The sequence below is a fragment of the Pocillopora verrucosa genome, chromosome 1 (assembly GCF_036669915.1).
Source record: "Pocillopora verrucosa isolate sample1 chromosome 1, ASM3666991v2, whole genome shotgun sequence".
In the NCBI taxonomy this organism is placed as follows: domain Eukaryota; kingdom Metazoa; phylum Cnidaria; class Anthozoa; order Scleractinia; family Pocilloporidae; genus Pocillopora; species Pocillopora verrucosa.
In genome coordinates, this window is record NC_089312.1 from 24,202,680 (window position 1) to 24,218,991 (window position 16,312).

At 37.6% G+C, this 16,312-nt stretch overlaps 2 pseudogenes; one reads left to right on the forward strand and one right to left on the reverse strand.

Annotated features, from left to right (window-relative positions):
• Positions 1 to 421: 421 nt before the first annotated feature.
• On the reverse strand, positions 422 to 3,786 carry LOC131782049 (uncharacterized; annotated as a pseudogene).
• A 325-nt stretch (positions 3,787 to 4,111) lies between these two features.
• Positions 4,112 to 13,374, forward strand: LOC136278924 (uncharacterized; annotated as a pseudogene).
• The last annotated feature ends 2,938 nt before the right edge of the window (positions 13,375 to 16,312 follow it).

Here is a 16,312-nt window from a genome sequence, read left to right on the forward strand (position 1 = left end):
TCCACTCCGCATTCCAGCCGTCAAAGGAAACGATCACGTGATCATCGTCTACTTCTTCAACAGTGCACGCACACTAAACTCCTTCATCGACTGCTTCAGCTTTGAGGCCTACAGTTTGTGGAAGCTCCATCACGTTTTTAATCAACCGCGCATTTAGCTCATGCGATCAAAACAGGTTTACGATCGATAGAGCTGGTCAACTTGTTTTGGTGAATCTGCAATCGGTCGCTAGGATACTTAGTGGTGTCTAGTGTCCCTGGATAATTCTAGCGCTCATTGCGCATGTGTAGATTAAAACCGGAATTCTTAATGAATTACACACTTTGTCCGTGTTGAAGTCGTAATGTTCTTACATTTGATTCATTATTTTATGGTCTCCTGCTAACTACAATCACCTTTTCATGATAGAGTTATGAGAAAACTAGACGCTCGAGGAGCGTTCACTCGGGCTTCGTATCGAGCGTTTTACTTGAGCATTCACCACTGGATAGTTTGGTATAATTGACTCTAAGCATGTCTCGCATACTGGGGCTCTATATTCATTTAAGGGGTCATCATTTTCTTTTTCATCACTAGTTAATTTGTCATTTTCTCTTGCACCAAACTCCAAAGCAGAATCACTATCTGTTGTGACATTGTTTGATGTAGCTTGTTGATGTGCATCATTATCGTCTGCATCATTTTGTAAAGTTGTGAGGTTGTTATCAATATTGTTAATATCAACTACTATATCTACAAATTGTACAATGGATTATGTATTTTGAACCAGTTAAGAACTTGCTGTATTAACTCTGGTCGTGATGCTTGAAAATAAACATGTCCCCTAGGTTGTAACTTTCTCTTAAGCTTAAGTATTATTATACAAGATCTATCAGGTGGATGAGGGATTCGATTACATGTCTGATCACATTCTACAGGTACATTGCATATTGCACCCTTAATTTTTCTCTGTTGTCCTTTATGCATGACCACGATCTTCTCAAATACTATTCGTTGAGCTATTCGTATTTGTTCTAGTTTTTTCTAATGAGGATAGTTTTGTGGGTATTTCATCCACGTACATACTATTCACTACAGCCTGACATGGTAATTTTCCTTTTATGACCTTTTAATGACATGTTGCATATACACTGTTTTCCATCAAATGACTGTTGAATATTGAAATATGTTTGGCAAGGGTACTTCTCGTTTATGCATGTTATTACTGATTTCTTATAAGGTATTTGATTACAGACAGTACATATAAATTAGGGCCTTCTCTTATTTTCCTCTTAAACTGGTTAATACACAATTCAACTGATCTGGCTTTCACTAATTTCTCATTGGGTTGGGAAAGTAATTTTTTCTTCTTTCTAGCATCCATAGTTGAATATTTTCTTTTAATGTCTTCTAGAAACCTTTTTTTGGTAACAGGTTCCATGCTGTCATACAAATGTTTTTTTCTGCGTTTTCTCATCATGTGTTTCCTTTCAATTTCAGTAATTTTACATGAACAGCAAATAAATTGTATATCATATTCCATAGTCTGACATTCCTGTTTATTTTGAATAAAATTAATTTCCTCTACTAGATTATCCACACCACAAATGTGTATATTCTGTTTCATTGCTGTTGAATGGCTGTCTTCATATCTCAGAAGAGAAAACAATTGCTTTACTTTCGTATTTTGTTGATAAATACAAGCTATACAGTGACTTGAAATCCACATTAAAAATCCTGTTTTCCCAGTGTGGTTCCTTAAAATCAAGGTCTCAAAAGATATTTTGCTGTCAGTTAAATTACTTAATTATCTGTGACTTACTTCATTAACGTAAAAATTGTAACATTGTTAGGCAGGGTAACAGATGTTAAGCAGTACTTACTCTGCATTGTATTGTTAAGCTGGGATCCATTTTCAATAATTGCATCTAAGGTATTTGAGTTCCAGTAACTACCGGGTGAAATGATTGAGTAACGTAGAATAAAGAACTACTGAAAAACAGTAGTCTTTTAACACTTGTGTTGACCTGATATCTCTTATTACCTCTCTTACATTGTTGCTTATTGCCACATCATATTTTGTAATTTGTTAACCTTTTAGTTCATAAAGATCAGTTGCTCCATATAAACTTTGAAAGTGATGCACTAAGTTGTCTGTAGATGATATATCTAATAACACACGTCCCTCGAAAGTGACTTTTACTATAAACATCTCTAGCATGTGAGTCAAACACTTAAAATGGCCATCGTCAGCACAGTAACTAATACTCACAGCAATACATCCAACTGTTAAAATATATGACCTATATCATTCTGATATGAATGACTCAAAGGCTCTTTTCAGGCCCATACAGTATTGATATCCCTCAATGGTAGGTTCACCATGGACATTACCAGTGTAACTTTCACTGTATTCTAGCTGGTAGTCTTCCTCTAGTACTGTCAGCATTGATGGTAAATCTGTTAGCAGTAAAAATGATTGTCTTGATAATTGTGACAAACTGCTACATAGTTGACTTCCAATATATATGCATTATTTGTTTCAAGTCATTTGGATTGCCTATTCCTTTCATATTGTGGTATATTAATCCACATAAACTAATCGCAACACATTGTTGCCCTGCAGTTTGTGCAAATACAACAACATCGCCTTGACTACATGGTGCATACAAGGAACAGGGTTTTCTCTATATCATTATACAGCTTGTTCTTTGTACAATTGCCTCTGTGAATTACACCCTTGTACTCACTATGTGGGAAATTACACAAAAAGAGCCTCAAGTATTTGAGATATTTCTTTCTATGTTTATCTATACTTGAATTGCAGACATATCTCATTGAAGAGTTAACGTTTCTTGCTCTAAAAATTGGTTTCCTCATTTTTTGTACACACCTGATTCTTGTTTTATATGTACTTTTTTTTCATGTTGCATTATTTTTAATATAATAAGATCATGGACTTTCATTGACTTTGGTACGTTTTTACTTAAACGGCTCCGTACATCACTCTGCAGTTTTCTATTTTTCTGAGAGAGACGTTTTCACATCCTCACTGGTACTCCGCTTGGTTCACGATCACGTTTAGAGCCATGGCATTCTCACACAACACGAATACGATTATAATACACAGACTTTTCACTAGGAGATCTGAATTGTTGTACTTTTATTGACACTGTAAAATCATTATGTTCATGTACGTTGATCATATCGAAAACTTTTTGTAGTAGATCACAATCATCAAGAGCATTCGTCATGTCTTTTACAAAAAACATACAGCTCCATGCGGAGAGCAAACCAACATTCACGATCGCTTGTACAATAATAAGAGTGATTGTGTAAGAAATACAAAATCGTACTTTACAAGTATTGAACCCAATAAAAACCAATAACAGAAACAGGATATTTAACGGAAGAGCTAAGCTTAGACATTCAACCTTACTATTCAAGTTGCTTCTGTCCGTATCCTTATCCAGTATTTGCTGTTGCTTGCGCCACCTTCGAAGTTGTGTTCACGAACATTCTTGATTTTTTCAGCAAGTGAGGCGTTCATCTCAGCATCATAGTTTGTTGTTAAATCGGCTGTGACCGTTTTGCCTGTATTTTCGAAGTTTGAACTCGCATATGGCTCATTTGTTATCTCGTGGGAACTAGTTTGAACTTTGCACATTTGGCTAGCTTTCAAGTTAAAAACGAAAAACGCTCGACATCATTTAGTGTGGGCCTACCACGAACAGCGTGTGCATTTGTATGTGAAATGAGCGCATAAGACAGGAATCTTTGCAAGGCGGACTTCAAAAAACACAGCATTCCGTAAATTTATGTTGTTTACGAAGAGCGAGCACATGATAACACAAGTTGCTGCACTCTCATCCCCGGTTTCCGTGGTTTACGCAAGGAACGTCTTAGACCATGACCCCCCTTTTGGCGCCTAAGAACGGCCTGCATTTTAAGACTCGGGCATGAAAAGGAGGAAATTTTGCTATTCCAATCATGACTCAGCGACTACTTGAATTGAATCAGTGGTGGAAATTATGAAAAAAGAAAAAAAAAAAAAGACAAACAAAAAACTCGTATCCTACTCTTTGCAGAACATGTCAGCTGCCTGAAGTGCTTATCAAAGTACCCTCCATATTTCACCGGTTACTACATGGAAGCCAGGGACTGCCCGGGAGCCACCTTAAGAAATTCCGCCCTTAACGATCAGAAGCTGGTTTGCTGTATCTTGGATACTGCACCTGTCCCATCAGTCCCACAAAATATCAATGTGTCTTTTGAAACGTATCTTGACTTGGTTGGAGAGACCACAAGGACAAGAGCATTGTATCCGTTTTACATGGAAGCGTTGGACACTGCTGAGATGTCGACTATACATGAAATAGCAGCCTTCACTGCTCAAGTATGTTAAATGGCAACAAATAAGACATTGGAGAATTCTCTTGGATCTTACGCTTATTTCTTCTGGCTCAAAAAAATTGAATACACGAGTTCCAAAATTCTTCACGCCAACTCCTTGAAAAAATTTATTGCTTTTGATGTCCACAATGTAGGATGTCTCCTGTTTTATGAGTGTCGTCGAATGGCATGCCATCAGTACAATGTAGCGGGGTAGTTGAATGTAGAGTTTGAAGGTGCATCTCTTTATAAATGACGTTTGCGTTGCCCATTTTTTGCCGACGTTGACCTGACGCATTTCTTGTTCTTGATCTTACCTAGATATTGTATCAAACATCAGGAATGCTATATTCAGAGGAAAATTCCGATGGAGAGAAGTATAAAGGAAAAGAAAGCTTGGGAAATACCAGAGCATCTGATGCCCGCAAATACATAAGTAGAGGATTCCTTCCTCTGATAGGAAAACACATGTATCAACTTGTGAAAACTTCACTCAATATAAATATCACGCGTAAGTCTAGAAAAAATGCTGTTGATGCGAAAAGGTTCATTTATTGATACCAATGAAGTGTATTGCAGGGTATTGTGAGCCTAATTTTCAGGTTATAATACTCCATATATTTCTCTATAGAACAGCCAGAAATGATTGCGTTGCCATCTGTTGGATTTAGGGTCGCGATATGGCTTTGGTTGAATGGTTATAGCTCAGCTGATAACAGCAGCTTGCCCACCGGAGATTTAGGAAAACTCTGGAGTGGAACTGAATACAGCTTTGCGAAGTTATCCATGAAAATTCAGCAAAGTAACAATGGGATTGAGAGTCTATTTAGATATTGGAGGCATGCGCTTAAGGTAAGATTACGATTAAATGTGTCAATCGCTCATGCTGTTTTAAGTTGTATTTCTGCCACAAAAACCTTTTCTACTGCTCTCCTCCCATTTATAGGTACTTGATTTTCCATGTCCACCGGAAGGGAACGGACCAAGATGTTCAGTGGACAACAGAAATGGCCGTTGCAAATTAGTAAAAAGCTGTAAGGGTGAATATTCTGCAAGTGGTTGTCTTACACAGTCGCCTATCACCTGCTGTTTTGGTAATGATGATTTACGTAATTTTATGGTAATATTGATATGAAGTGATATACCTCTCGTGCATCGAGCATGCGCCACAACGTAATGCCATCTTGCAAATTTTTAGGCTCTCAACACCGCTTTGTTTTTGGGAGAAAATACTAGAACTACATAGAGGAAGAGAGGTAATCTTTTCCTCAAGGCACATAAATTACGTGCACGGCAATGACCTTATTCTCCCATCCCCTCGGTAATTTGTTGGTCAAGTTTCATTGAATTCAGGAGACCTTTACGTAGAAAATCTTCTCTTTGAATCAGGATACCAGCATTTAGTTTATGGCCCCGATCCTTGGTGTATGGCTGTACTCGACTGAGTGGGCTTTAAAATATATGTAAATGTCAGAAACAGAGAGGAAGGAAGCACAGAATCTAAAAACTCTCCAATTTTGTATAATTTTATTTTTTTCTCCTAGATTGTCAAAATCCAATCGACTTGGTGTTTGTATTGCATTCTTCTCGTAGCGTCAACAGCGACGTTTTTCAAAATGAACTTCAGTCTATCATAAAGATGTGCCAGAATTTCGACATCTCTTACCCTCTTGGCAGTCGAGTGGCTTTTATCATATACACCAACTCTGCAAAGATAATATTTCACTTTAACACCTGCAACAGAAAGCAAGACGTCCTTAATGCAATAGCAGAGATACAATATCAAGGTAATGGCACACGCACTGACTTAGCACTCTCAGAAGCCTACACAAAGCTGTTTGAAAACCCTGAAAATGGTGTGAGACCCAAAGAATTAGGTGTGCCAAGAGTGCTTGTTCTTTTCACCGACGGAAAAACTACCTCAGGAACGGACAGCATCATCCAGCCCTCTAACTTACTCCGAAATGAAGGAGTTAACATCTTTGTGATAGGGACCGGCCAAGAAATAAACGAGGATGATGTGATTCTTCCCAATTCCTTTGAAGAGATAATCACTTTCGAAGAATACATTCAAGAAGCCTCATGTTACGGTGATTCATTTTTCTTTAATCTATAGTACTATACAGCATGTTGTGGAACATGTAAAGTGTAGTAAACAGCTTTTTCGAAAAAGAAAAAAAAAGCGTAAAATTGAAGACAATTTTACCGAAAGTTACTATGAGTAGTTTTCAGGTCACGGTTCCTAAATCTCAGGATTTCAAGTAAGTCTGAGAAAATGTTACTGTAACGACGAGGCATCTCAGGTTTGCTGAATTTATTTATCGATATGTGTTAAAAGTCATCGATTATTGGATAGCCGGTGTACCTTTCGAGATTGCCACTTGCACTTTTGCCCTCATTTCCAACAACCTCTCTCGTAACAGCTGTAAACTGCTCTATCCTGAACTGTGTTGTGCATTGCAAACAGGATATCCTTGAAACATTTACGACGGAATTATATCTCAGTTTCAGGTATTGTTTCATAGTAATTCCTGCATTTAGAACTTAGAAGTAATAGTATTGTCGAACAATTCAGATCACTAGCATTTCTCATTTCCAATCATTTTATTTTTTGTTTTGCATGATAAGAGCCCGTATTGCTCGATGAAGGAAAAGAATTTGGTTCAAGTGTAAACGAAAATGCAGTAAGATATTTCAAATACGACTTATTCAACAAGACGAGAATCAAAACCCTATTTCTACAGACAACACTTGTTCAAGCCGATATTGCAGTTTCAACAAGCAACAGGAATCCCCGAAACAATCGCATTAACCTGGGATCGTGTGAACCGCATGAAGACAGTAAACTTCCCGATATAAGTAGACCCTGGAAATTAAACGAGCTTCAAAAAGACACTTTTTGTGATGCTACCTCTGACGGAGGATGTACCAAGCCTCGTTTTGTTTCAAAGGATGAGTTCATTGAAGAAGGAATGGTCATTTATGTGAAGATGTGCTCCACCAGATGGTTTTATGTTTCATTAGAAGGAATCAATAAGACTAATACGTTCACTTTAACGCTGTTCAAGAATCTTATTAGGACAAAGGTAAAGTTGGTAAATCACATTTAATTTCCTCTTTCAAATTTCAGCCACCTCTTGGTATCATTTCTTTAAATGTATGAAAAGCAAAACCTATGGAGGCCATGCCTAACCTCTGAGTAATTTAGTTATTAACCTACGCGATCTCACCCTCATCAACTTAAGTATTGTTTACGTGTGTCGAGATTATAAACGGTTGCTAATCTCTTGCATGTGTGCGTTTCTCTGTTTCCTGATTTTTTCTTTTTGTTCATTTGATTTGTCCAATCAGAACATCACAGAAGACACTACTTTCCCCATTCCCAAGGGGGTCTACGCAGGAGCAGCTGCAACAGCCGTAGGAACAGCAGCGACAGTAGCTGCCGTTGTCACATTGTCGTAAGTATAGTATTTATCCAATTTTCTTATGAAACATTACTTAGGGGTTGAGAAAAGTGTTTCTTCCAAGAACTCAAACTAATCATCTGGTCAAAGGTCGAACGCCGTCCTCTAGATTCGGAGGCAAAATAAGCCTCATGAAAGGGTACTCACAATTGAAATGAGGATGATTCTGTATGGCGAGTCAATCTGCATTGATAAAGGATACTTTTTATTGCAGATGCGCAAAGGAATTTGAAGTCAAAAGTTCAGCCAAAATTAAAAAGAAGAAAAGGAAAGAATGCGAGACAGCGATAGACAGAAGTTGTAATTTAACCGTTAACCAAGGGTTTCAAGAAGATGAAGAAATACAGCCAAACACCAAAAATCGGTCCAGTCTTACCCCTTTCATGGAAATTGATGATCTACAAAGTAATTCATGTAGAGGACCCACAAAGAAAGAAACAGATGCTGAAGTAACAAAATCAAAGAGATTCAAACGCGGTAATTTTCACAGCACAGGACAAGGAAAAAGCTGCGTTGTCGAAGTGCGAGAAGAACAAATGATACAACAGAATTCGTCATGCGTAAACGAAGATCCGCGCACGCGTAAAGTCAGTTTGGTTTCTTCCATGATTAATGATTTACAAAGAGAAGACACAATTACAGAGAAAACATAGACATCAACTTTTCAGAGAGGAGGCACTTCCCAGCAATGGGATAGGTCCATTGAGGCTGAAGACCTTTCCGAATTGGAAAAAAATGAAATACGAGAAACGACGAAAGATGAAACTGGAGAGCATATTCAGAACGGCGAGAAAGAAAAAGTCAGTCTCCTGTCCCGGTTAAAATCAAAACTTACTAAGCGTAAAATCTTAGCGGTTATGTGTCCTTGTTTTACTTATCTCATACTAAAAGGTGAAAGTAAGGAAAAAGTAGCAAACGACGAAATGAGGTAGGATGATATGCATCGCCAAGTAATGAGGTAAAGAAAAATATTGTTGAATTTTTAAAAAGGAGGATGATGTGACGTGATTTATTCAATTATCAATGTTATCCAATCATGTGCTCGGTGCATGGGATCATTCCCAGATCCCACGACAGAGTTTGCACTGTTTACTGTTAAAAAAAAAAAAAGAACTCTCCAAAACTTAAACAGTATTACCCCGCGTATTTTCTCCTCTAGCTTATGATCAATCTCATAGAAAATATTTGGTTTTTCAGCTCTAGGTTTATTATTTTTTTCCTTTACCTAAGTAATTTGAAAAGGAAGCCAACCCACAACACATTTACTTTACAGTTTGGTACTTTCATGAAATACAGTGTATATTTTCTCATAACTGAATTTAAAATACAAAGTTCCTTTTTTTCCCAAAGGGACAGTCGTTTTGAGCGGGATATGCAGATGAGTCAGACGTTTTGCGTATTATTATCACAACTTTTATTTATACTTGGAGCTGATGCCAGAGACAACAAGGTACCTTATTCGATACTTAAACATATAATATGGGTGGATATTTTGCGAGCTGAGTTGCGTAGTATTTATCCGAGCCCCGTGGGGCCGCGGAAAATTGCGAGCAATGAGCCAAATGTGACAGAACATCCTTTTTGGATGGAATAGTGTTTCCAAAGATAATAGAGTTTGGCTCGCCAATTGACAATTCATTTTGATGAGCTTCGGGTTTTTGTCTCCGTCTTAAACAATCATTTATTTTTCTAATGTTTGAGATGGTTAGTCCTTAATTTTTCAAATTCAGATATTTTTCAATCACACCAAAAGTCCAACTTTCTAAATGACCCTTGCTGTTTACAGATTACTTGTGCGGTTGTGGCCATCACCATGAACTACCTTTCTCTTGTGACTCTTTGTTGGCTAATTGTTCAAGCTCTCTACCTATTCAACTTTACAAGAGCACGTGAAAGCGAAGAAAAACAGCACATGAAAAAAAAACTCTATTTCGGAGGAGCATGGGGTGAGTGAAAGTAGCAGAAAATAACACAGTGAGATACGTGCGTGTTAAATAAGATGTGGCAAATCTAACACGATGAACAGCTGCTGGAAGCTACCCAAATTATTTAAGATACATCTTGGAAATCCGTCTTGTCACTTGCCAATATGGTGCCGATTTTGTCTTTAGCTGTAGTTATGGGTTTTGGTGGAGGCGCTGTTAGTCGGTCGGTTATAGTTGTGGTTATAACTGCGGTTGATTAAAAAGGGGGTGGTTGTGGTAAACTCTTGATGTTGGTGCTACTGCAGCAGTAAATCGGTTGATGATTTCAATGGGCCCTATTTCAACCGTTACCGTTTACTGCTGTAGCTGCAGTGCCGTGTCATGGTTGTCATATGTGGTTTTCTGTTGGTGATAGTTCTCAGATATTGCTCTTGATTTTTATTTTTTTTCTAGATTGTTGTAACACAAATCTACTTCTAAAGGAGTTTCCTCGGAAAACGCCTGCTAACGCTTAAGAACCTTCATTTTTGTTTCAGGTTTGCCACTTTTTGCTGTATTTTTTCTTGCCTCCAAGTACGAGACATACAGCAAGCACCCACAGTGAGTGATCTGTCAGTTAACTCAAGAGCTACTCGTCCTGTGACCATAATCTTTGCTTCTCCTATTTCTTTATCCTTTGTTAGAAAGCTAGTACATAAATTGGGGAATATCATAAAAATAGCAGTAACATAATATGATTATTCTTCAATGGGCCCGCACCATTATTCATTGCGTTACGTTCCTCTTTCTTTTTCAGTTGTTGGATTTCATTCGCTGATACTGTAAGCTGGTCAGTAGCGACGCCCATAATTACGTTAGGAATGGTGAGTGTAGAACCTCATAAGGAAGCCATTACGGATATTGGACTTCATTTTTTCTTCTTCTTTTACCTTGATTTCTATACAACTTCAAATTGTACCGGTAAGAAATCGACAATCCCATAATATTGTGTTGATAGCAAATATGACTCTGCCTGTGTTTTTTTGGTGGGGGGGGAGGGTTAAAGTCACTATATTGCATACTCTTCTCGTATCGGCGGTCATTATGCAATTTACGTAATGATTCACGCATCTTGGAACAGGCTACTGATGGCGAATACTTATCTCTATGACGTAACTAACAATGCTGAGAACGTATGGCTATTCAAGCAGAGAGTGAGCAGGAAACGTATCGTATAATGAACTTTTGAATTGTCGTGGAATGTCGAATGACCTCAAGATAACCTGCACGGCATATCTTAAGAATTAAATAAGATAGATTCACAGAAAAAAGTCTTATTTTATACTAAGATCAACCTAAGCAAATAGAACAATATTAAGGAAGAGAACCTTCGATTTATGCAGACCAAGAGAGGTGGCAAAGATATCCTTTTTCGTGAGAGTTTTGATGTGACATTAGACTTCGAAAATTGGATGATCATTAGAGCAAGATCTCTTAGCAAAGGATAATTTGCCCTCTGGTTTGAACCAATATAAACGTCAAACTCTCAAAGATAAAACTCATAGACATGTTATTTCCCTTTTCAGGTACAAGTCATACTAATAATCTTATTGGCTAGAGCTTTAGTCACCTATCGTAAGTCCGATAAAACGGAGGAAAATGAGTACAAGAAAAGCATAATCAAGTGAGGCTTTTCAGAAATATTTCACAAGTATTTGATTACCTTGACAATCCTGTGCTATATATATTTCCTAGTGGAAACCAGTCGTTGATGTTAACTATCATCTGTTAACCTGTTTAGTGTAGAAAGGCATCCAGAAACCAATCAATATGTCCAACTAATATTCTCATTTGTGACAAAACTTGAGCAAATCTTCAAACAGCTTTTACCTTATCGTTACTCATCCATTGCACACTTATTAAAAGCAATACTGTACATTTGACATCTTCAACAGGTCTGGAATTCAAACTGTGGTTTGTATAACCATCTCAGTTGTTCTAACTTGGCTTCTGGGGTCATTGTCTTTGAACATCGATCGAGATGTCTATCACACCTTTTTCTCCATATTCAACGCAATGCAGGTAAGAGATTTGTACACACGAAAAATTAAATACTTGCCAATTTTTGATGAACGTAAGCCGGATGTTTCATTCAAACATCCTAAACAAAGTAGTTCACACAGGCTTATTGCGGCCACACGCCGAGTCTCATTACTGATGTAAATTTAGTATCACAAATCGTAAAGGTTATTTTACTGCTGTATTCTTTTGTTATGAAATGGTAAGCAGAACATGACACAATTAGTTGAAAGCTTACTCAAAAGGCGAGCTTCATAATAAGAGGAAAAAAAATGTGACTCAGATGCCAAAATTATTTAAAGGACACTTCCTATCTGTTCTGTCCACAGGGAGTTGCTTTCTTCCTGTTTTACGTTCTCTTAAATGCAGAAGTCCGCCAACTAATACTTTCTGCTTGGGAATGGAAGAACTCTTCTGCAGTAACGCCATTTGATGATCATGAGGCCATTGAAATCGAAGAAGAAAAGGTATGTTGTAAGCATGTGGTGCGACTGAGTTGTTTTCATCGTTGAATTTGAAACCTGGTGGTTCCATGCAGACTGATTCACTCACTCTTCCATGGAACTGTGTCTTTTTTTTTTAACACAGGAAAAAGATAAAAAGAAAGGAAAAAACAAACCAGCGGGCAAAGAAAACAGTGCCCAAGACGGAAAACAAAAGAGACTGGAGAACAAACCAAATGAGGCTGCTATGAGTACCATACAGATGGTGACCGAAGCAGCCTCCGAGAGTAAAAGTAAGAACAAAGGAAATTCTTCGGATACCAAGCCAGATGTTCAGGGTAAAACACGAAAATATGAGGGTATGGTTTGTGTAACTGTTGAGAGATCACCAAGAAAGTTGCCCCCTATAGAGCCAAACAAGAAGACCACTACGACGTCAAAAGCGACAGAGCCAAAACGAAAGGAAGCACCCAAAGCAACCCCAAAGGTAAGAAGCGTATCTCCTATTCGTTTTGGCCTATACGTGTTTTAGGGTAACCTAATTTACGGCATAGGAGTCAGTTGTTATTTTCATTTCAGTGATTCACTTATTTTCATCAAAAACAAACTGGTAGAGAAGTCCGGCTTCAAAACGTGTCAGTTACGTTGTTTCCTTTTCCTGCCTCTTTCCACGCGGAGTGTAAATGGATATCGATACACCGCTATGAAAACCTGACGCAATTGTTAGGGTGGAGTAGTATTCCATTTCTATAAGTAAACATACTGCCAATGAATCCATGGTCTGGAAATCGGGGCAGGCTCCTTTGGCTTGGTTTGGGTTGGTCACGCGACTCACCTGCAAAAACTTGATAAGCTTAGTCAACTTTTTATCTTGAATGGGTATCCAAACACTTGATTCTCTGTGCTCTTTTCCCCTCGAAGAAATTCGTTGAAGATCCAGTGCCTAAACAAAAGATGGCAGATGCTCCCACTTCACCGAAAAATAAAAATCCACGTCCATCATCACTGTCTGCTCAGTCATCACGGACACCGGCTGGGAAAAAACGTGGAGTGAAGTTTGAAATGAAAGATGATCTTCCCGTCGCAGGTGAGGTGTATCTGGCAAAACATTAAATATCCTTCCGTCTTTCGCTATTTCTACGAAAAACGAGCATAACTATTATATGCCTACAGACAACGGACATTCAAACCTGCTGATAGGATAGGTGACTGGGACGAATGTTTACTTTTCATGTTTTATGCATTTTGCGAGAAAAATATTCCCGATACTAGCAGCTTAGATCTTTTCGTTGATGCCCTTTTATCTCTTTTTGACCTTCCACCTTCCCGCGTGACACCGATCCAGTCTGCAGTGTCTCTTTCATCATCACGATGCTTTACTCGCGGTAATGCTACCTTTTTCTAGAAGTAAGAAGAGTGCAAGTGATGACAAAAAAAATTCAATCACATTTCTTTTCCTGAGTTGTTGGTTTATGGTTTTTATCGTTTTCATTTAAATACTCACCATACAACAGATAGTATGGCTCTAAATCGCATGCAACAGAAATCGTGCACTATGCATACACATCTTATTTATAAGAGAGAAGGGTATGCATCTTATTTAGAAACAATCGTTTTAGTCATCAAAGCTATCGCCAACTGAGAAAATACCCTTCGTAGATTTTATTTCTTTCCTTCGTCGAACAAAATTTTCCATTTTTAATCTCGTGTTTATTTAGGTTATTGGTTTTCTTTTGTTACAATTTCTCTTTAACCAAATAGCGTCAGAAAGTTGAAAAAGGTTCTTTCCCATGTTTGCAGATCAATAGTGTTTAAAAAAAATTTGGTCAGCAATTTCATTTTTGAACATCTTTAACGAGGACATCTCTCTTTTGCTTCTTGATTGCCTTTCATTTACACTACTATGGCTGTCAGAAATGATCTATGTTTTTAAATTACACTGCTAGAACTCTGAATATATGAATTATTTTACTTAAGAAGTGCGATAGTTGAAATAAATGACTATAAAATGCATCTGAACGAAACTGTTGCCATAGGATATGCTTTTTTGCTGTTGTTTTTTTTTTGTAGTTGTCCCATGTCGGAAATGAGGACGTAAGTCAGTGGCCATAGTGCTCTGAATGACATAGCATCTGATTTTTTTGTAAGCATTTTTTAGCGCTTTATTAAAACTGAGATGGTCCTTCGCAGTGAGTAAAAAAAACACCCCATACTTATATATGCAGTTGATTACCTGCACAGAATAGTCAAGTATTATAATTTTTTTATTCATTCACTATCGTCCTTCTTTAGTAGGATTCATCTCCCCACCATCCAGCTCTAAAACCAGGCCATTGCAACCAGCACACAGCCCCATCACCACTCAGAAAGGCCAAAAGCAAATGGGAAAGAAAAGAACAACAAAAGGGAAAAAATCTGTATAGCACTTATACTTCATACCTTGTGCTGATGAGCCAGGGGCAAGTACACGGAAGCTGCATGGCCAGTTAGTATGGAAACTGAGAATTCAACCAACGGCGCAGAATAGCACTTAAAAAAAATGGAGATTTGGTTCCAAGAGAGATTGGTACACACATGTAAACATTAGTGAAACCTTTAAGAGAAACAAAGTAAGAATGAAAAAAGTTTCAATCCAAAATATGAAAACCTAACGGCTCCAACCGTGGCTGGATAATGGATAAACCGCGAGATTAGGAGGCTAAAGAAATGTCTGTCCATCTTGGGCGAGTATTGACAATTTTACCAAGCTATTTTTTTTTGGCTAAGCCATGCTGCTTCCTGTAATTAAGCTCGATTATGTGTTTTGATGTGGACGAAAACAGCACGGAATCCTCCTTGCATCGCATTTTGGAAGAAGAGAACCAAAGATCAAGATTATTTTTTCTGTAATGAACGAAGAGGTTCACAAAGAATGGCAATTCTGCAGCACTTTTAGTAAACAGGACAAGATCCCAAATGCGAGCGAAATAGAATTGTCGATCTTGATGAATAAAGACATGCACTGCTTTTTGTTGGTTCAACATTGAATGAAACGGTTAATGGTTTAGGTATTCCAAGAAAATATTGTTATGGGATTTCTGAGCGACATTCAGCACTTTTCATCTATAAAGAATAATCTCCTCACCATTAGCGTATGCTCAAACCCCAAACCCTAACCCCAAATTTAATGTGACTTGAGGCTTTCATTGGACGATAAATTTTATCAAGAGTATATAGGCTAAAGATAAGTATTTTTGGACTTAAATGCAAAGGAAAAAACTCATTAAAGAGTAAAATATAAGTAAAAGTGAATAGTAATGTATTCCATAGAGTGTCTTCATTGTTATTAAGATTTTTCTCGCATTTTCAGAGTAATGGTCATTAAGAACACAATACAATTAGTGAATTCAGATTTCTTTGGTGCATTTGTCGAGAAGGAAAACATCTTAAGGGGTGATATTTTCATCTCTTCGGCAACGTGCCCTCTCAGTGCATTAGCAAGGGGGTGGGTTATATGTTTTTATGTTAAAAAAAGTAAACAGCAAAAAAACAAAACAAAACAAACAAAAGCAAAGCAAAAATAACAAACAAAACGAAAAAACAAAACAAACTTTTGAAACCGTATAGAAAATGAAATTCATTCACGTTATGTGCGACTCGAGTTTGGATTAAGCCTGTCACTCTCTTTCTTTCCGTGATATTTCTCAGGTAGACCTCGTTTTTACTTTCCACACCGGTAAAAATCATTTTCGGCACTAACCTCAGCACGAATGTCAACAGCTGCAATTTTTCAGGCTTTCGTGTACCGAATGGAAAGTTGTAATTATAATATCTCTCAAGCTGGATTATCAGCATTGACATATCTCTGAGCTAAACTTGAACAGTTCAAATATCCAAAGTTAAAATTATAAAAAAAAAACAAAAAAAAAACAAAAAAAAACGATATTTTTGGCGAGGAAAACACCTCCCCTCAAAGCCTGAAATGAAGCACAAAGACCCTAGCCATAAACCATTTATCTCTTACGATTGCGATCGAACTCTCCTGAAAAGCGGGTTTTTTGACGGGATATAA